Source organism: Lithobates pipiens, unplaced genomic scaffold (genome assembly GCF_037356315.1).
Source record: "Lithobates pipiens isolate NorthernLeopardFrog02 unplaced genomic scaffold, aLitPip1_a1.2 Scaffold_30, whole genome shotgun sequence".
NCBI classification, from domain to species: Eukaryota; Metazoa; Chordata; class Amphibia; order Anura; family Ranidae; genus Lithobates; species Lithobates pipiens.
The window spans coordinates 177,548,568-177,565,083 of NW_027507791.1; the positions used below are offsets into that span (position 1 = coordinate 177,548,568).

The 16,516-nt window shown below is 50.5% G+C and overlaps 30 non-coding genes and 22 pseudogenes across 30 annotated transcripts in view; all 52 read left to right on the forward strand.

The window, feature by feature from the left end:
- Positions 1–4,440: 4,440 nt before the first annotated feature.
- Positions 4,441–4,559, forward strand: LOC143944333 (5S ribosomal RNA). Its single transcript, XR_013265017.1, has one exon. It is a non-coding gene; the product is annotated as a 5S ribosomal RNA (ribosomal RNA).
- A 109-nt stretch (positions 4,560–4,668) lies between these two features.
- LOC143953736 (5S ribosomal RNA) lies at positions 4,669–4,787 on the forward strand. The gene has a single exon (XR_013268791.1). It is a non-coding gene; the product is annotated as a 5S ribosomal RNA (ribosomal RNA).
- Positions 4,788–4,896: 109 nt separating this feature from the next.
- Positions 4,897–5,015, forward strand: LOC143950234 (5S ribosomal RNA). The gene has a single exon (XR_013265655.1). It is a non-coding gene; the product is annotated as a 5S ribosomal RNA (ribosomal RNA).
- A 109-nt stretch (positions 5,016–5,124) lies between these two features.
- Positions 5,125–5,243, forward strand: LOC143944617 (5S ribosomal RNA; annotated as a pseudogene).
- Positions 5,244–5,352: 109 nt separating this feature from the next.
- On the forward strand, positions 5,353–5,471 carry LOC143954745 (5S ribosomal RNA). Its single transcript, XR_013269705.1, has one exon. It is a non-coding gene; the product is annotated as a 5S ribosomal RNA (ribosomal RNA).
- Positions 5,472–5,580: 109 nt separating this feature from the next.
- Positions 5,581–5,689, forward strand: LOC143950061 (5S ribosomal RNA; annotated as a pseudogene).
- A 321-nt stretch (positions 5,690–6,010) lies between these two features.
- LOC143947903 (5S ribosomal RNA) lies at positions 6,011–6,129 on the forward strand (annotated as a pseudogene).
- A 120-nt stretch (positions 6,130–6,249) lies between these two features.
- Positions 6,250–6,368, forward strand: LOC143953316 (5S ribosomal RNA). The gene has a single exon (XR_013268410.1). It is a non-coding gene; the product is annotated as a 5S ribosomal RNA (ribosomal RNA).
- Positions 6,369–6,477: 109 nt separating this feature from the next.
- LOC143947341 (5S ribosomal RNA) lies at positions 6,478–6,596 on the forward strand. Its single transcript, XR_013265294.1, has one exon. It is a non-coding gene; the product is annotated as a 5S ribosomal RNA (ribosomal RNA).
- Positions 6,597–6,937: 341 nt separating this feature from the next.
- Positions 6,938–7,056, forward strand: LOC143943460 (5S ribosomal RNA; annotated as a pseudogene).
- A 109-nt stretch (positions 7,057–7,165) lies between these two features.
- Positions 7,166–7,283, forward strand: LOC143947071 (5S ribosomal RNA; annotated as a pseudogene).
- A 109-nt stretch (positions 7,284–7,392) lies between these two features.
- On the forward strand, positions 7,393–7,511 carry LOC143952955 (5S ribosomal RNA). Its single transcript, XR_013268082.1, has one exon. It is a non-coding gene; the product is annotated as a 5S ribosomal RNA (ribosomal RNA).
- A 109-nt stretch (positions 7,512–7,620) lies between these two features.
- On the forward strand, positions 7,621–7,739 carry LOC143951854 (5S ribosomal RNA). The gene has a single exon (XR_013267087.1). It is a non-coding gene; the product is annotated as a 5S ribosomal RNA (ribosomal RNA).
- Positions 7,740–7,848: 109 nt separating this feature from the next.
- Positions 7,849–7,967, forward strand: LOC143953052 (5S ribosomal RNA). Its single transcript, XR_013268170.1, has one exon. It is a non-coding gene; the product is annotated as a 5S ribosomal RNA (ribosomal RNA).
- A 109-nt stretch (positions 7,968–8,076) lies between these two features.
- Positions 8,077–8,195, forward strand: LOC143945789 (5S ribosomal RNA; annotated as a pseudogene).
- A 109-nt stretch (positions 8,196–8,304) lies between these two features.
- LOC143950048 (5S ribosomal RNA) lies at positions 8,305–8,413 on the forward strand (annotated as a pseudogene).
- Positions 8,414–8,522: 109 nt separating this feature from the next.
- Positions 8,523–8,641, forward strand: LOC143954512 (5S ribosomal RNA). The gene has a single exon (XR_013269497.1). It is a non-coding gene; the product is annotated as a 5S ribosomal RNA (ribosomal RNA).
- A 109-nt stretch (positions 8,642–8,750) lies between these two features.
- Positions 8,751–8,869, forward strand: LOC143947578 (5S ribosomal RNA; annotated as a pseudogene).
- A 109-nt stretch (positions 8,870–8,978) lies between these two features.
- LOC143950567 (5S ribosomal RNA) lies at positions 8,979–9,097 on the forward strand. Its single transcript, XR_013265922.1, has one exon. It is a non-coding gene; the product is annotated as a 5S ribosomal RNA (ribosomal RNA).
- Positions 9,098–9,206: 109 nt separating this feature from the next.
- LOC143953110 (5S ribosomal RNA) lies at positions 9,207–9,325 on the forward strand. The gene has a single exon (XR_013268222.1). It is a non-coding gene; the product is annotated as a 5S ribosomal RNA (ribosomal RNA).
- A 109-nt stretch (positions 9,326–9,434) lies between these two features.
- Positions 9,435–9,553, forward strand: LOC143953940 (5S ribosomal RNA). The gene has a single exon (XR_013268976.1). It is a non-coding gene; the product is annotated as a 5S ribosomal RNA (ribosomal RNA).
- Positions 9,554–9,662: 109 nt separating this feature from the next.
- Positions 9,663–9,781, forward strand: LOC143951856 (5S ribosomal RNA). The gene has a single exon (XR_013267089.1). It is a non-coding gene; the product is annotated as a 5S ribosomal RNA (ribosomal RNA).
- Positions 9,782–9,890: 109 nt separating this feature from the next.
- LOC143953054 (5S ribosomal RNA) lies at positions 9,891–10,009 on the forward strand. Its single transcript, XR_013268171.1, has one exon. It is a non-coding gene; the product is annotated as a 5S ribosomal RNA (ribosomal RNA).
- Positions 10,010–10,118: 109 nt separating this feature from the next.
- LOC143945791 (5S ribosomal RNA) lies at positions 10,119–10,237 on the forward strand (annotated as a pseudogene).
- Positions 10,238–10,346: 109 nt separating this feature from the next.
- On the forward strand, positions 10,347–10,455 carry LOC143950049 (5S ribosomal RNA; annotated as a pseudogene).
- Positions 10,456–10,564: 109 nt separating this feature from the next.
- On the forward strand, positions 10,565–10,683 carry LOC143954513 (5S ribosomal RNA). Its single transcript, XR_013269498.1, has one exon. It is a non-coding gene; the product is annotated as a 5S ribosomal RNA (ribosomal RNA).
- Positions 10,684–10,792: 109 nt separating this feature from the next.
- LOC143947579 (5S ribosomal RNA) lies at positions 10,793–10,911 on the forward strand (annotated as a pseudogene).
- A 109-nt stretch (positions 10,912–11,020) lies between these two features.
- Positions 11,021–11,139, forward strand: LOC143950579 (5S ribosomal RNA). Its single transcript, XR_013265933.1, has one exon. It is a non-coding gene; the product is annotated as a 5S ribosomal RNA (ribosomal RNA).
- A 109-nt stretch (positions 11,140–11,248) lies between these two features.
- LOC143943735 (5S ribosomal RNA) lies at positions 11,249–11,367 on the forward strand (annotated as a pseudogene).
- A 109-nt stretch (positions 11,368–11,476) lies between these two features.
- LOC143953111 (5S ribosomal RNA) lies at positions 11,477–11,595 on the forward strand. The gene has a single exon (XR_013268223.1). It is a non-coding gene; the product is annotated as a 5S ribosomal RNA (ribosomal RNA).
- Positions 11,596–11,704: 109 nt separating this feature from the next.
- Positions 11,705–11,824, forward strand: LOC143946874 (5S ribosomal RNA; annotated as a pseudogene).
- Positions 11,825–11,933: 109 nt separating this feature from the next.
- On the forward strand, positions 11,934–12,052 carry LOC143953941 (5S ribosomal RNA). Its single transcript, XR_013268977.1, has one exon. It is a non-coding gene; the product is annotated as a 5S ribosomal RNA (ribosomal RNA).
- A 109-nt stretch (positions 12,053–12,161) lies between these two features.
- LOC143951857 (5S ribosomal RNA) lies at positions 12,162–12,280 on the forward strand. The gene has a single exon (XR_013267090.1). It is a non-coding gene; the product is annotated as a 5S ribosomal RNA (ribosomal RNA).
- A 109-nt stretch (positions 12,281–12,389) lies between these two features.
- Positions 12,390–12,508, forward strand: LOC143953055 (5S ribosomal RNA). The gene has a single exon (XR_013268172.1). It is a non-coding gene; the product is annotated as a 5S ribosomal RNA (ribosomal RNA).
- Positions 12,509–12,617: 109 nt separating this feature from the next.
- LOC143945792 (5S ribosomal RNA) lies at positions 12,618–12,736 on the forward strand (annotated as a pseudogene).
- Positions 12,737–12,845: 109 nt separating this feature from the next.
- On the forward strand, positions 12,846–12,954 carry LOC143950050 (5S ribosomal RNA; annotated as a pseudogene).
- A 109-nt stretch (positions 12,955–13,063) lies between these two features.
- LOC143946568 (5S ribosomal RNA) lies at positions 13,064–13,182 on the forward strand (annotated as a pseudogene).
- A 109-nt stretch (positions 13,183–13,291) lies between these two features.
- On the forward strand, positions 13,292–13,410 carry LOC143947581 (5S ribosomal RNA; annotated as a pseudogene).
- Positions 13,411–13,519: 109 nt separating this feature from the next.
- Positions 13,520–13,638, forward strand: LOC143950591 (5S ribosomal RNA). The gene has a single exon (XR_013265944.1). It is a non-coding gene; the product is annotated as a 5S ribosomal RNA (ribosomal RNA).
- Positions 13,639–13,747: 109 nt separating this feature from the next.
- On the forward strand, positions 13,748–13,866 carry LOC143943736 (5S ribosomal RNA; annotated as a pseudogene).
- A 109-nt stretch (positions 13,867–13,975) lies between these two features.
- Positions 13,976–14,094, forward strand: LOC143953112 (5S ribosomal RNA). Its single transcript, XR_013268224.1, has one exon. It is a non-coding gene; the product is annotated as a 5S ribosomal RNA (ribosomal RNA).
- A 109-nt stretch (positions 14,095–14,203) lies between these two features.
- LOC143946875 (5S ribosomal RNA) lies at positions 14,204–14,323 on the forward strand (annotated as a pseudogene).
- Positions 14,324–14,432: 109 nt separating this feature from the next.
- LOC143950732 (5S ribosomal RNA) lies at positions 14,433–14,551 on the forward strand. The gene has a single exon (XR_013266071.1). It is a non-coding gene; the product is annotated as a 5S ribosomal RNA (ribosomal RNA).
- Positions 14,552–14,660: 109 nt separating this feature from the next.
- Positions 14,661–14,779, forward strand: LOC143947394 (5S ribosomal RNA; annotated as a pseudogene).
- Positions 14,780–14,888: 109 nt separating this feature from the next.
- LOC143948019 (5S ribosomal RNA) lies at positions 14,889–15,007 on the forward strand. Its single transcript, XR_013265358.1, has one exon. It is a non-coding gene; the product is annotated as a 5S ribosomal RNA (ribosomal RNA).
- Positions 15,008–15,116: 109 nt separating this feature from the next.
- LOC143948666 (5S ribosomal RNA) lies at positions 15,117–15,236 on the forward strand (annotated as a pseudogene).
- Positions 15,237–15,345: 109 nt separating this feature from the next.
- On the forward strand, positions 15,346–15,464 carry LOC143954209 (5S ribosomal RNA). Its single transcript, XR_013269222.1, has one exon. It is a non-coding gene; the product is annotated as a 5S ribosomal RNA (ribosomal RNA).
- A 109-nt stretch (positions 15,465–15,573) lies between these two features.
- On the forward strand, positions 15,574–15,692 carry LOC143953243 (5S ribosomal RNA). Its single transcript, XR_013268343.1, has one exon. It is a non-coding gene; the product is annotated as a 5S ribosomal RNA (ribosomal RNA).
- Positions 15,693–15,801: 109 nt separating this feature from the next.
- On the forward strand, positions 15,802–15,920 carry LOC143948692 (5S ribosomal RNA). Its single transcript, XR_013265419.1, has one exon. It is a non-coding gene; the product is annotated as a 5S ribosomal RNA (ribosomal RNA).
- A 109-nt stretch (positions 15,921–16,029) lies between these two features.
- On the forward strand, positions 16,030–16,148 carry LOC143951656 (5S ribosomal RNA). Its single transcript, XR_013266908.1, has one exon. It is a non-coding gene; the product is annotated as a 5S ribosomal RNA (ribosomal RNA).
- Positions 16,149–16,257: 109 nt separating this feature from the next.
- On the forward strand, positions 16,258–16,376 carry LOC143943469 (5S ribosomal RNA; annotated as a pseudogene).
- Positions 16,377–16,485: 109 nt separating this feature from the next.
- The window catches only part of LOC143952724 (5S ribosomal RNA), a 119-nt gene continuing 88 nt past the window's right edge, over positions 16,486–16,516 (forward strand). Inside the window, exon 1 of the ribosomal RNA XR_013267873.1 lies at positions 16,486–16,516. This exon is cut by the window's right edge and continues 88 nt beyond it. This is a non-coding gene — a ribosomal RNA (5S ribosomal RNA).

Below are 16,516 nucleotides of genomic sequence, written 5' to 3' on the forward strand. Positions count from 1 at the left end.
ACCTCAATACACAACATATGACCACCCAAAGAGCCAGCGGGTATGAAATCATTCTTCTAAACACCTCCAATCTGACCATCAAACACACCTCTGACACCTCCCCCATCCTCAGGCTATTACATTCTCTGCTCAAACTCATGAATTATGGTGAACCATCCAAAATGCATGACTGCACAAAAGTGTTGGACCAAGTCACCTCCCCACGTAGGGACTTAACAGACGTACCTCTGGCCGGTGCAGAGGAAGTTTTTGTGGACGGCAGTTGCTCGCGCCCTTCGGATTCCACTTTTCTGACAGGATACGCGGTAGTACAACTCCCAGATCTGGTTCTGGAGGCTAAGCCACTTCCGCCTTCCTCGGCACAGGTCGCGGAACTGGTAGCCCTCACCAGAGCATGCATCCTGTTCACAAATAGGGATGTCAATATTTACACTGACAGTCGATACGCCTTCGGCGTGGTTCACGCTTTCGGGGTGATCTGGGCTAACAGGGGGTTTAGAACGGCTGACAACAAAATTATAGCCAACAAGGAGCATATCCTGGCCCTTCTCCAGGCTATATTACTGCCCAAACATTTGGCGATTATTAAAGTCAAGGCTCACACCACCACTGGTAGCTACATTGCCCGAGGCAACGCCCTTGCGGATAGATGCGCTCGAGCGGCGGCAAATTCCTCCACACATCCACCCGCCCCTACCACGATATTTTTCCAACAAGATTTTTCAGCGCCAGATTTCCCCTCAGTTGCAGCCCAAATCCAATCCATGGCCACAGACGCTGATGTCCTTTTCTGGGTCCAGCAAGGATTGTCCAAAGACCAAAGAGGCCTTTGGACAAATGGAGGGGTCATTGGGATCCCTGAAGCCAGCTCGGCCCTCATCCTTTCCTACCTGCATGGTCCCGGACATATAGGGTCCCAACCCTTGCAACAGCTGTATGAAAAAACTTTCTGCACAGTTAATCTAAAGAACCATGCAAACACCCTAACAAAGTCATGCCTCACATGCGCTCAAAACAACACGCAGGGTAAACGACATGGTATACACGGCCAGTTGCCCCCACCCCTAGGCCCACTACAGGACCTACAAATAGACTTTACCCACATGCCCAAACAAAAGGGAAGCATCAAATGCCTGTGCGTTATCGTTGACAAATGGTCAGGATGGGTGGAGGCGGCCCCCTGCACTGGGGAAACAGCTAAAATAGCGGCAAGGGCTCTCCTTAATCATTGGGTATGTAGGTTTGGCATACCAGCCACCATTTGGTTAGACCAGGGCCCGGCTTTTACTTCAGATATGACACGAGAATTGGCAAGATGCCTGGGAATACAGTGGAAACTTCACATTCCCTATCATCCCCAAAGTGCAGGAGTGGTAGAAAGAATGAACAGGAATATAAAGGACAAACTAAAAAAGGCCACAGGAGGAACGTTAAAAAACTGGATAGATTTCCTTCCAGGAATATTGTTCCAAATCAGAACCACCCCCCACTCTAGGACACGTTTGTCACCATTCGAAATCCTAATGGGTGTCCCAGCACAAACCCAACTAAAAGCATTAGATGCACAGACTGACATTAACATATATTCTTTACAGGAAGAGTACGTGAAACATCTGGTAAGTACAATAGAAGAACATAATGAACAAGTTGCTGTCACCTTTTCTCCTCTTCCAACAGAACCTACTCACCCATTCATCCCGGGGGATAAAGTGTTGATCAAGCAGCTTGCCCAACGGAAGCACGTGGGGCCCATCTACTCCGGTCCATGGAACGTGGAGAAGGTCTCCAGGACTGCTGTCCTCACAGACTACACCCCTCAGTGGATCCATGCCAGCAGACTAAAAAAATGCCCCGAACCTCCACCGACTCCAGAACACCCCCAGAGGACACTTGCCCAAGACCAACAGGAGGACGCCACCACCAAGGGGACCCCAGAGACGAACCTACAGACCCTCCAGGAACAGTTTGTCAGAATCTCCCTGGACTTTTCTCCTCCTCCCACCAGCTCGGACTGAAGTCTTTGCAAAAAGAAAGAGACAGGGGCTTAGAAGATCAGTATGTACTACACACCATTTTGCTCTGGTCGATAGTATTGACTTTTGTGGTTTTTTCTATAGTCATGATGACATGTATCATGACAGGGTCGTGTGGGTTTACAAGAAGCCCAAAAGGTACTGAGAACCGATCACTAGACAGAAGAGCATTAGTTCCAAGGCCCAGTAATAATAATAATAATAATAATAATAATAATAACAACAAAGGTTTAGGAGTAATGGTAGCACGGAACGAACTACCCCCCCAGGACAGTAAAACGTTTTCTTTAGCCCCAACAATACCACATCATTTTTTATGGCAATACGAGTTTGGTCAAGTAATGGGAAAAGGGGCACCCTGTTGGGTGTGCTCCCACATGGGAACGGGTAGCAATCAAATTCCAGTAGTGGGAATCCCACTCCCAGTAGAGGACCTGTTTAACGAGACGACACAAGACCATATGGCCAATATAACGACCAGACCCTCCCCCCTTATTTTCTCTGGTTTCACACAACCCCCATCCTTCTGTTTCCTAAATGGAGCTTGGAAAGAAAACGGGGAAATCCCCAATGGCCAATTCTGTAGAAACACACTAGTAAATCTTACCCTTAGAGACTTAGGGAAGTTTCTGCGGGATGGGACGTTTGACATCCAGGGGTTGAATACTTCCACCATTGGAGATAGTGACGAAAGGATAGGGAACATGTCTTTATATAACATAATGGACTGTGTACTACCATCAGAAACATTTGACGATACTGACCTAAAAGACTGGTTAGAGTCCTACCACATGAATGATACTTTACTAGAGTACAGTAGCACCGCGAGTTTAGGAGATTGGTTATGCCTAGTTGGACTCCGGTCAGGCATATCCCAACCCCCTGATATAATACCAGCACCTCATCTGCCTCATGGATGGATGGTGTGTTGCGGTCTAATATGTCACACCACCATACCTTACCCTCTAGATTCCTCTACAGGTGGTTGGTGCAACATTGCCAGGATGGTACCATATATGGGTATAGCCTCTGACAATCAGTACATCAAAATGACCCCTGCCCATGGGCATTTAGAGTTCGGGAGGGCTAAGAGACAAGTAACATCATGGTGGGAAAAATTAGCCGCCTCCATTGGAAGCCCGGGAATGTGGAATGCCCTAGATAAAATAGATCTTTTTGCTGAAATAATCTCTGGGGTAGTGAACTCTACTTCCAGAGATGTTTCTCTGCTAAACGAAGAAACTCGGAAGATCCGAACTGTGCAGGAACTGATAAAAATGAGGCAGGAACAACTTTTGGCCGCCATCACTGGGATTTGTAACCTCATGGCCAATTCGGAGATGTGTTGCACCTTCATACACAACTTCACCGTTCCTGTGGAAAGTCTGTCGGTACCCGATTATTACGATATTATCAAAAGCCATTCAGCCCAAAGACAGACCCTCCTACAGAAAGCAAAAAACTTGGGAGATGATTGGAACCTTTTCTCGGGTACAGGAGGGTGGTTTGGAGGTATTTGGGGGGGCATACTGGGATTTTTCAAGAAAATATTTCTCGTATTAGTGATGATAGTGTTGTTGATAGTAATGTTCTATGTGATCGCCAAATGCTGCTGCATAGCAGCCTCCAAGGATTCCCATCCAACAATAGCAACCAAGCCCAATGACGAAGAGAAAGCACTTATGGCTTTTTCCAAGAATGTCTGGTATAGAGGATGATCGATAACTTCGTGCCAAAGTTATGATCACAGGAGGGATTATAAGGATTAACAAGTCTCCATTTTGTTATACTGTCATCCATTTTAAAACTTTGTATGACCAAGCTAGAATTCTAACTACTTTTGACATAGATGCTTGCTATTTGGAAAACATGCTGTTTTCTTTGAATGCCCTTGGCCGCGAGAGTTTGTACAGAGAAAGCCAAGATATGCAACTATCTTATATCGTCTATGACCTAGAACGTCTGGACCACAGGCTATTAGCACAATATTGTTGAATATTGTTAAATATCGTAGTCTTATTCTTATCTCGCGTGAAGGTTAATGACGTGCTTTGCCGTGAAGACAATTTCTGCTTATTTTGCTTGTTCTGTCAATAAACCTGTTACTAGGAAAAGCTTGGTGTATAGCTACGAGCGCATCCCTGATTGGCTACTCCACAGGGCGCCACCCCAACTGTTTCAGCATATAACCTGTTGTATTCAAAACATTAAATCGTAATCATTATTCGCATACATCTCGTGTATGAGTTTTGGTTATCTCACCGGTGAATGGGACTCCCAAGTACATCCAGACCACGGCCTAGGAAAGATAGGAAGAGGGAAATCGAGCACCTAACAGAACAAGGACCTACCTTTACAGTAACCACCTTGGCTTTTGTCAAGAGAGTTGTAAGTAGGGTGCAAGTTTGCCTACGGCCACATCACCCTGAATGCGCTCGATCTCATCTGATCTCGGATGCTAAGCAGGGTCGGGCCTGGTTAGTACCTGGATGGGAGACCGCCTGGGAATACCAGGTGCCGTAGGCTTTTTTCCATTATGTTGTTGGCTTTGGCGACCTGCTGTATTTTTCCTCTCGATTGCTGGAGATGACCACCTTGGCTTTTGTCAAGAGAGTTGTAAGTAGGGTGCAAGATTGCCTATGGCCACATTACCCTGAAAGCGCTCGATCTCGTCTGATCTCGGATGCTAAGCAGGGTCGGGCCTGGTTATTACCTGGATGGGAGACCGCCTGGGAATACCAGGTGCCGTAGGCTCTTTTCCATTATGTTGTTGGCTTTGGCGACCTGCTGTATTTTTCCTCTCGATTGCCCGAGGTGACCACCTTGGCTTTTGTCAAGAGAGTTGTAAGTAGGTTGCAAGATCGCCTACGGCCACATCACCCTGAAAGCGCTCGATCTCGTCTGATCTTGGATGCTAAGCAGGGTCGGGCCTGGTTAGTACCTGGATGGGAGACCGCCTGGGAATACCAGGTGCCGTAGGCTTTTTTCCGTTATGTTGTTGGCTTTGGCGACCTGCTGTATTTTTCCTCTCTATAGCCCGAGGTGACCACCTTGGCTTTTGTCAAGAGAGTTGTAAGTAGGGTGGAAGATCGCCTACAGCCACATCACCCTGAATGCGCTCGATCTCGTCTGATCTCGGATGCTAAGCAGGGTCGGGCCTGGTTAGTACCTGGATAGGAGACCACCTGGAAATACCAGGTGCCGTAGGCTTTTTTCCATTATGTTGTTGGCTTTGGCGACCTGCTGTATTTTTCCTCTCGATTGCCCGAGGTGACCACCTTGGCTTTTGTCAAGAGAGTTGTAAGTAGGATGCAAAGTCGCCTACGGCCACATCACCCTGATTGCACTCGATCTCGTCTGATCGCGGATGCTAAGCAGGGTTTGGCCTGGTTAGTACCTGGATGGGAGACCGCCTGGGAATACCAGGTGCCGTAGGCTTTTTTCCATTATTTTGTTGGCTTTGGTGACCTGCTGTATTTTTCCTCTCGATTGCCTGAGCTGACCACCTTGGCTTTTGTCAAGAGAGTTGTAAGTAGGGTGGGAGATTGCCTACAGCCACATCACCCTGAATGCGCTCGATCTCGGATGCTAAGCATGGTCGGGCCTGGTTAGTACCTGGATGGGAGTCCGCCTGGGAATACAAGGTGCCGTAGGCTTTTTTCCATTATGTTGTTGGCTTTGGCGACCTGCTGTATTTTTCCTCTCGATTGCCCGAGGTGACCACCTTGGCTTTTGTCAAGAGAGGTGTAAGTAGGGTACAAGATTGCCTATGGCCACATCACCCTGAATGCGCTCGATCTTGTCTGATCTCGGATGCTAAGCAGGGTCGGGCCTGTTTAGTACCTGGGAATACCAGGTGCCGTAGGCTTTTTTCCATTATTTTGTTGGCTTTGGCGACCTGCTGTATTTTTCCTCTCGATTGCCCGAGGTGACCACCTTGGCTTTTGTCAAGAGAGTTGTAAGTAGGGTGCAAGATCGCCTACGGCCACATCACCCTGAATGCGCTCGATCTCGTCTGATCTCGGATGATAAGCAGGGTCGGGCCTGGTTAGTAACTGGATCGGAGACCGCCTTGGAATACCAGGTGCCATAGGCTTTTTTCCATTATGTTGTTGGCTTTGGCGATCTGCTGTATTTTTCCTCTCGATTGCCCGAGGTGACCACCTTGGCTTTTGTCAAGAGAGTTATAAGTAGGGTGTAAGTAGGGTGCAAGATCACCTACGGACACATCACCCTGAATGCGCTCGATCTCGTCTGATCTCGGATGCTAAGCAGGGTCGGGCCTGGTTAGTACCTGGATGGGAGACCGCCTGGGAATACCAGGTGCCGTAGGCTTTTTTCCATTATGTTGTTGGCTTTGGCGACCTGCTGTATTTTTCCTCTCGATTGCCCGAGGTGACCACCTTGGCTTTTGTCAAGAGAGTTGTAAGTAGGATGCAAGATCGCCTACGGCCACATCACCCTGAATGCGCTCGATCTCGTCTGATCTCGGATGCTAAGCAGGGTCGTGCCTGGTTAGTACCTGGATGGGAGACCGCCTGGGAATACCAGGTGCCGTAGGCTTTTTTCCATTATGCTGTTGGCTTTGGCGACCTGCTGTATTTTTCCTCTCGATTGCCCGAGGTGACCACCTTGGCTTTTGTCAAGAGAGTTGTAAGTAGGGTGCAAGATCACCTACGGCCACATCACCTACGGCCACATCACCCTGAATGCGCTCGATTTCGTCTGATCTCGGATGCTAAGCAGGGTCGGGCCTGGATGGGATACCGCCTGGGAATACCAGGTGCCGTAGGCTTTTTTCCATTATGTTGTTGGCTTTGGCGACCTGCTGTATTTTTCCTCTCGATTGCCCGAGGTGACCACCTTGGCTTTTGTCAAGAGAGTTGTAAGTAGAGTGCAAGATCGCCTACGGCCACATCACCCTGAGTGCGCTTGATCTCGTCTGATCTCGGATGCTAAGCAGGGTCGGGCCTGGTTAGTACCTGGATGGGAGACCGCCTGGGAATACCAGGTCCCGTAGGCTTTTTTCCATTATGTTGTTGGCTTTGGCGACCTGCTGTATTTTTCCTCTCGATTGCCCGAGGTGACCACCTTGGCTTTTGTCAAGAGAGTTGTAAGTAGGGTGCAAGATCGCCTATGGCCACATCACCCTGTATGCGCTCGATCTCATCTGATCTTGGATGCTAAGCAGGGTCGGGCCTGGTTAGTACCTGAATGGGAGACCGCCAGGAATACCAGGTGCCGTAGGTTTTTTTCCATTATGTTGTTGGCTTTGGTGACCTGCTGTATTTTTACTCTCGATTGCCCGAGGTGACCACCTTGGCTTTTGTCAAGAGAGTTGTAAGTAGGTTGCAAGATCGCCTACGGCCACATCACCCTGAAAGCGCTCGATCTCGTCTGATCTCGGATGCTAAGCAGGGTCGGGCCTGGTTAGTACCTGGATAGGAGACCACCTGGAAATACCAGGTGCCGTAGGCTTTTTTCCATTATGTTGTTGGCTTTGGCGACCTGCTGTATTTTTCCTCTCGATTGCCCGAGGTGACCACCTTGGCTTTTGTCAAGAGAGTTGTAAGTAGGGTGCAAGATTGCCTATGGCCACATCACCCTGAATGCGCTCGATCTCGTCTGATCTCGGATGCTAAGCAGGGTCGGTCCTGGTTAGTACCTGGATGGGAGACCACCTGGGAATACCAGGTGCCGTAGGCTTTTTTCCATTATGTTGTTGGCTTTGGCGACCTGCTGTATTTTTCCTCTCGATTGCCCGAGGTGACCACCTTGGCTTTTGTCAAGAGAGTTGTAAGTAGGGTGCAAGATCGCCTATGGCCACATCACCCTGAATGTGCTCGATCTCATCTGATCTCGGATGCTAAGCAGGGTCAGGCCTGGTTAGTACCTGGATGGGAGACCGCCTGGGAATACCAGGTGCCGTAGGCTTTTTTCCATTATGCTGTTGGCTTTGGCGACCTGCTGTATTTTTCCTCTCGATTGCCTCAGGTGACCACCTTGGCTTTTGTCAAGAGAGTTGTAAGTAGGGTGCAAAGTCGCCTACGGCCACATCACCCTGATTGCGCTCGATCTCGTCTGATCGTGGATGCTAAGCAGGGTTTGGCCTGGTTAGTACCTGGATGGGAGACCGCCTGGGAATACCAGGTGCCGTAGGCTTTTTTCCATTATTTTGTTGGCTTTGGCGACCTGCTGTATTTTTCCTCTCGATTGCCTGAGCTGACCACCTTGGCTTTTGTCAAGAGAGTTGTAACTAGGGTGGGAGATTGCCTACAGCCACATCACCCTGAATGCGCTCGATCTCGAATGCTAAGCATGGTCGGGCCTGGTTAGTACCTGGATGGGAGTCCGCCTGGGAATACCAGTTGCGGTAGGCTTTTTTCCATTATGTTGTTGGCTTTGGCGACCTGCTGTATTTTTCCTCTCGATTGCCCGAGGTGACCACCTTGGCTTTTGTCAAGAGAGGTGTAAGTAGGGTGCAAGATTGCCTACGGCCACATCACCCTGAATGCGCTCGATTTTCTCTGATCTCGGATGCTAAGCAGGGTCGGGCCTGGTTAGTACCTGGATGGGAGACCGCCTGGGAATACCAGGTGCCGTAGGCTTTTTTCCATTATTTTGTTGGCTTTGGCGACCTGCTGTATTTTTCCTCTCGATTGCCCGAGGTGACCACCTTGGCTTTTGTCAAGAGAGTTGTAAGTAGGGTGCAAGATCGCCTACGGCCACATCACCCTGAATGCGCTCGATCTCATCTGATCTCGGATGATAAGCAGGGTCGGGCCTGGTTAGTAACTGGATCGGAGACCGCCTTGGAATACCAGGTGCCATAGGCTTTTTTCCATTATGTTGTTGGCTTTGGCGACCTGCTGTATTTTTCCTCTCTATTGCCCGAGGTTACCACCTTGGCTTTTGTCAAGAGAGTTGTAAGTAGGGTGCAAGATCGCCTACGGCCACATCACCCTGAATGCGCTCGATCTCGTCTGATCTCGGATGCTAAGCAGGGTCGGGCCTGGTTAGTACTTGGATGGGAGACCGCCTGGGAATACCAGGTGCCGTAGGCTTTTTTCCATTATGTTGTTGGCTTTGGCGACCTGCTGTATTTTTCCTCTCGCTTGCCCGAGGTGACCACCTCGGCTTTTGTCAAGAGAGTTGTAAGTAGTGTGCAAGATCGCCTACGTCCACATCACCCTGAATGCGCTTGATCTCGTCTGATCTCGGATGCTAAGCAGGGTCGGGCCTGGTTAGTACCTGGATGGGAGACCGCCTGGGAATACCAGGTGCCGTAGGCTTTTTTCCATTATGTTGTTGGCTTTGGCGACCTGCTGTATTTTTCCTCTCGCTTGCCCGAGTTGACCACCTCGGTTTTTGTCAAGAGAGTTGTAAGTAGGGTGCAAGATTGCCTATGGCCACATCACCCTGAAAGCGCTCGATCTCGTCTGATCTCGGATGCTAAGCAGGGTCGGGCCTGGTTAGTACCTGGATAGGAGACCACCTGGAAATACCAGGTGCCGTAGGCTTTTTTCCATTATGTTGTTGGCTTTGGCGACCTGCTGTATTTTTCCTCTCGATTGCCCGAGGTGACCACCTTGGCTTTTGTCAAGAGAGTTGTAAGTAGGGTGCAAGATTGCCTATGGCCACATCACCCTGAATGCGCTCGATCTCGTCTGATCTCGGATGCTAAGCAGGGTCGGTCCTGGTTAGTACCTGGATGGGAGACCACCTGGGAATACCAGGTGCCGTAGGCTTTTTTCCATTATGTTGTTGGCTTTGGCGACCTGCTGTATTTTTCCTCTCGATTGCCCGAGGTGACCACCTTGGCTTTTGTCAAGAGAGTTGTAAGTAGGGTGCAAGATCGCCTATGGCCACATCACCCTGAATGTGCTCGATCTCATCTGATCTCGGATGCTAAGCAGGGTCAGGCCTGGTTAGTACCTGGATGGGAGACCGCCTGGGAATACCAGGTGCCGTAGGCTTTTTTCCATTATGCTGTTGGCTTTGGCGACCTGCTGTATTTTTCCTCTCGATTGCCTCAGGTGACCACCTTGGCTTTTGTCAAGAGAGTTGTAAGTAGGGTGCAAAGTCGCCTACGGCCACATCACCCTGATTGCGCTCGATCTCGTCTGATCGTGGATGCTAAGCAGGGTTTGGCCTGGTTAGTACCTGGATGGGAGACCGCCTGGGAATACCAGGTGCCGTAGGCTTTTTTCCATTATTTTGTTGGCTTTGGCGACCTGCTGTATTTTTCCTCTCGATTGCCTGAGCTGACCACCTTGGCTTTTGTCAAGAGAGTTGTAACTAGGGTGGGAGATTGCCTACAGCCACATCACCCTGAATGCGCTCGATCTCGAATGCTAAGCATGGTCGGGCCTGGTTAGTACCTGGATGGGAGTCCGCCTGGGAATACCAGTTGCGGTAGGCTTTTTTCCATTATGTTGTTGGCTTTGGCGACCTGCTGTATTTTTCCTCTCGATTGCCCGAGGTGACCACCTTGGCTTTTGTCAAGAGAGGTGTAAGTAGGGTGCAAGATTGCCTACGGCCACATCACCCTGAATGCGCTCGATTTTCTCTGATCTCGGATGCTAAGCAGGGTCGGGCCTGGTTAGTACCTGGATGGGAGACCGCCTGGGAATACCAGGTGCCGTAGGCTTTTTTCCATTATTTTGTTGGCTTTGGCGACCTGCTGTATTTTTCCTCTCGATTGCCCGAGGTGACCACCTTGGCTTTTGTCAAGAGAGTTGTAAGTAGGGTGCAAGATCGCCTACGGCCACATCACCCTGAATGCGCTCGATCTCATCTGATCTCGGATGATAAGCAGGGTCGGGCCTGGTTAGTAACTGGATCGGAGACCGCCTTGGAATACCAGGTGCCATAGGCTTTTTTCCATTATGTTGTTGGCTTTGGCGACCTGCTGTATTTTTCCTCTCTATTGCCCGAGGTTACCACCTTGGCTTTTGTCAAGAGAGTTGTAAGTAGGGTGCAAGATCGCCTACGGCCACATCACCCTGAATGCGCTCGATCTCGTCTGATCTCGGATGCTAAGCAGGGTCGGGCCTGGTTAGTACTTGGATGGGAGACCGCCTGGGAATACCAGGTGCCGTAGGCTTTTTTCCATTATGTTGTTGGCTTTGGCGACCTGCTGTATTTTTCCTCTCGATTGCCCGAGGTGACCACCTTGGCTTTTGTCAAGAGAGCTGTAAGTAGGGTGCAAGATCGCCTATGGCCACATCACCCTGAATGCGCTCGATCTCGTCTGATCTCGGATGCTAAGCAGGGTCGGGCCTGGTTAGTACCTGGATGTTAGACCGCCTGGGAATACCAGGTGCCGTAGGCTTTTTTCCATTATGTTGTTGGCTTTGGCGACCTGCTGTATTTTTCCTCTCGCTTGCCCGAGGTGACCACCTCGGCTTTTGTCAAGAGAGTTGTAAGTAGTGTGCAAGATCGCCTACGTCCACATCACCCTGAATGCGCTTGATCTCGTCTGATCTCGGATGCTAAGCAGGGTCGGGCCTGGTTAGTACCTGGATGGGAGACCGCCTGGGAATACCAGGTGCCGTAGGCTTTTTTCCATTATGTTGTTGGCTTTGGCGACCTGCTGTATTTTTCCTCTCGCTTGCCCGAGTTGACCACCTCGGTTTTTGTCAAGAGAGTTGTAAGTAGGGTGCAAGATTGCCTATGGCCACATCACCCTGAATGCGCTCGAATCTCGTCTGATCTCGGATGCTAAGCTGGGTCGGGCCTGGTTAGTACCTGGATGGGAGACCGTCTGGTAATACCTGGTGCCGTAGGCTTTTTTCCATTACGTTGTTGGCTTTGGCGACCTGCTGTATTTTTCCTCTCGCTTGCCCGAGATTACCACCTCGGCTTTTGTCAAGAGAGTTGTAAGTAGGGTGCAAGATTGCCTATGGCCACATCACCCTGAAAGCGCTCGATCTCGTCTGATCTCGGATGCTAAGCAGGGTCGGGCCTGGTTAGTACCTGGATAGGAGACCACCTGGAAATACCAGGTGCCGTAGGCTTTTTTCCATTATGTTGTTGGCTTTGGCGACCTGCTGTATTTTTCCTCTCGATTGCCCGAGGTGACCACCTTGGCTTTTGTCAAGAGAGTTGTAAGTAGGGTGCAAGATTGCCTATGGCCACATCACCCTGAATGCGCTCGATCTCGTCTGATCTCGGATGCTAAGCAGGGTCGGTCCTGGTTAGTACCTGGATGGGAGACCACCTGGGAATACCAGGTGCCGTAGGCTTTTTTCCATTATGTTGTTGGCTTTGGCGACCTGCTGTATTTTTCCTCTCGATTGCCCGAGGTGACCACCTTGGCTTTTGTCAAGAGAGTTGTAAGTAGGGTGCAAGATCGCCTATGGCCACATCACCCTGAATGTGCTCGATCTCATCTGATCTCGGATGCTAAGCAGGGTCAGGCCTGGTTAGTACCTGGATGGGAGACCGCCTGGGAATACCAGGTGCCGTAGGCTTTTTTCCATTATGCTGTTGGCTTTGGCGACCTGCTGTATTTTTCCTCTCGATTGCCTCAGGTGACCACCTTGGCTTTTGTCAAGAGAGTTGTAAGTAGGGTGCAAAGTCGCCTACGGCCACATCACCCTGATTGCGCTCGATCTCGTCTGATCGTGGATGCTAAGCAGGGTTTGGCCTGGTTAGTACCTGGATGGGAGACCGCCTGGGAATACCAGGTGCCGTAGGCTTTTTTCCATTATTTTGTTGGCTTTGGCGACCTGCTGTATTTTTCCTCTCGATTGCCTGAGCTGACCACCTTGGCTTTTGTCAAGAGAGTTGTAACTAGGGTGGGAGATTGCCTACAGCCACATCACCCTGAATGCGCTCGATCTCGAATGCTAAGCATGGTCGGGCCTGGTTAGTACCTGGATGGGAGTCCGCCTGGGAATACCAGTTGCGGTAGGCTTTTTTCCATTATGTTGTTGGCTTTGGCGACCTGCTGTATTTTTCCTCTCGATTGCCCGAGGTGACCACCTTGGCTTTTGTCAAGAGAGGTGTAAGTAGGGTGCAAGATTGCCTACGGCCACATCACCCTGAATGCGCTCGGTTTTCTCTGATCTCGGATGCTAAGCAGGGTCGGGCCTGGTTATTACCTGGATGGGAGACCGCCTGGGAATACCAGGTGCCGTAGGCTTTTTTCCATTATTTTGTTGGCTTTGGCGACCTGCTGTATTTTTCCTCTCGATTGCCCGAGGTGACCACCTTGGCTTTTGTCAAGAGAGTTGTAAGTAGGGTGCAAGATCGCCTACGGCCACATCACCCTGAATGCGCTCGATCTCATCTGATCTCGGATGATAAGCAGGGTCGGGCCTGGTTAGTAACTGGATCGGAGACCGCCTTGGAATACCAGGTGCCATAGGCTTTTTTCCATTATGTTGTTGGCTTTGGCGACCTGCTGTATTTTTCCTCTCTATTGCCCGAGGTTACCACCTTGGCTTTTGTCAAGAGAGTTGTAAGTAGGGTGCAAGATCGCCTACGGCCACATCACCCTGAATGCGCTCGATCTCGTCTGATCTCGGATGCTAAGCAGGGTCGGGCCTGGTTAGTACTTGGATGGGAGACCGCCTGGGAATACCAGGTGCCGTAGGCTTTTTTCCATTATGTTGTTGGCTTTGGCGACCTGCTGTATTTTTCCTCTCGATTGCCCGAGGTGACCACCTTGGCTTTTGTCAAGAGAGATGTAAGTAGGGTGCAAGATCGCCTATGGCCACATCACCCTGAATGCGCTCGATCTCGTCTGATCTCGGATGCTAAGCAGGGTCGGGCCTGGTTAGTACCTGGATGTTAGACCGCCTGGGAATACCAGGTGCCGTAGGCTTTTTTCCATTATGTTGTTGGCTTTGGCGACCTGCTGTATTTTTCCTCTCGCTTGCCCGAGGTGACCACCTCGGCTTTTGTCAAGAGAGTTGTAAGTAGTGTGCAAGATCGCCTACGTCCACATCACCCTGAATGCGCTTGATCTCGTCTGATCTCGGATGCTAAGCAGGGTCGGGCCTGGTTAGTACCTGGATGGGAGACCGCCTGGGAATACCAGGTGCCGTAGGCTTTTTTCCATTATGTTGTTGGCTTTGGCGACCTGCTGTATTTTTCCTCTCGCTTGCCCGAGTTGACCACCTCGGTTTTTGTCAAGAGAGTTGTAAGTAGGGTGCAAGATTGCCTATGGCCACATCACCCTGAATGCGCTCGAATCTCGTCTGATCTCGGATGCTAAGCTGGGTCGGGCCTGGTTAGTACCTGGATGGGAGACCGTCTGGTAATACCTGGTGCCGTAGGCTTTTTTCCATTACGTTGTTGGCTTTGGCGACCTGCTGTATTTTTCCTCTCGCTTGCCCGAGATTACCACCTCGGCTTTTGTCAAGAGAGTTGTAAGTAGGGTGCAAGATCGCCTACGGCCACATCACCCTGAATGCGCTCGATCTCGTCTGATCTCGGATGCTAAGCAGGGTCGGGCCTGGTTAGTACCTGGATGGGAGACCGCCTGGGAATACCAGGTGCCGTCGGCTTTTTTCCATTATGTTGTTGGCTTTGGCGACCTGCTGTATTTTTCCTCTCGATTGCCCGAGGTGACCACCTTGGCTTTTGTCACGAGAGTTGTAAGTAGGGTGCAAGATCGCCTAAGGCCACATCACCCTGAATGGGCTCGTTCTCGTCTGATCTCGGATGCTAAGCAGGGTCGGGCCTGGTTAGTATCTGGATGGGAGACCGCCTGGGAATACCAGGTGCCGTAGGCTTTTTTCCATTATGTTGTTGGCTTTGGCGACCTGCTGTATTTTTCCTCTCGATTGCCCGAAGTGACCACCTTGACTTTTGTCAAGAGAGTTGTAAGCAGGGTGCAAGATCGCCTACGGTCACATCACCCTGAATGCGCTCGATCTCGTCTGATCTCGGATGCTAAGCAGGGTCGGGCCTGGTTAGTACCTGGATGGGAGACCGCCTGGGAATACCAGGTGCTGTAGGCTTTTTTCCATTATGTTGTTGGCTTTGGCGACCTGCTGTATTTTTCCTCTTGATTGCCCGAGGTGACCACCTTGGCTTTTGTAAAGAGAGTTGTAAGTAGGGTGCAAGACCACCAACGGCCACATCACCCTGAATGCGCTCGATCTCGTCTGATCGAGGGATGCTAAGCAGGGTCGCGCCTGGTTAGTACCTGGATGGGAGACCGCCTGGGAATACCAGGTGCCGTAGGCTTTTTTCCATTATGTTGTTGGCTTTGGCGACCTGCTGTATTTTTCCTCTCGATTGCCCGAGGTGACGACCTTGGATTTTGTCAAGAGAGTTGTAAGTAGGGTGCAAGATCGACTACGGCCACATCACCCTGAATGCGCTTGATCTCGTCTGATCTCGGATGCTAAGCAGGGTCGGGCCTGGTTAGTACCTGGATGGGAGACTGCCTGGGAATACCAGGTGCCGTAGGCTTTTTTCCATTATGTTGTTGGCTTTGGCGACCTGCTGTATTTTTCCTCTCCATTGCCCGAGGTGACCACCTTGGCTTTTGTCAAGAGAGTTGTAAGTAAGGTGCAAGATCGCCTACAGCCACATCACCCTGAATGCGCTCGATCTCGTCTGATCTCGGATGCTAAGTAGGGTCGGGCCTGGTTAGTACCTGGATGGGAGACCGCCTGGGAATACCAGGTGCCGTAGGCTTTTTTCCATTATGTTGTTGGCTTTGGCGACCTGCTGTATGTTTCCTCTCGATTGCCCGAGGTGACCACCTTGGCTTTTGTCAAGAGAGTTGTAAGTAGGATGCAAGATCGCCTACGGCCACATCACCCTGAATGCGCTTGATCTCATCTGATCTCGGATGCTAAGCAGGGTCGGGCCTGGTTAGTACCTGGATGGGAGACCGCCTGGGAATACCAGGTGCTGTAGGCTTTTTTCCATTATGTTGTTGGCTTTGGCGACCTGCTGTATTTTTCCTCTCGATTGCCCGAGGTGACCACCTTGGCTTTTGTCAAGAGAGTTGTAAGTAGGGTGCAAGACCGCCTACGGCCACATCACCCTGAATGCGCTCGATCTCGTCTGATCTCGGATGCTAAGCAGGGTCGCGCCTGGTTAGTACCTGGATGGGAGACCGCCTGGGAATACCAGGTGTCGTAGGCTTTTTTCCATTATGTTGTTGGCTTTGGCGACCTGCTGTATTTTTCCTCTCGATTGCCCGAGGTGACCACCTTGGATTTTGTCAAGAGAGTTGTAAGTAGGGTGCAAGAACGACTACGGCCACATCACCCTGAATGCGCTTGATCTCGTCTGATCTCGGATGCTAAGCAGGGTCGGGCCTGGTTAGTACCTGGATGGGAGACCGCCTGGGAATACCAAGTGCCGTAGGCTTTTTTCCATTATGTTGTTGGCTTTGGCGACCTGCTGTATTTTTCCTCTCGATTGCCCGAGGTGACCACCTTGGCTTTTGTCAAGAGAGTTGTAAGTAAGGTGCAAGATCTCCTACGGCCACATCACCCTGAATGCGCTCG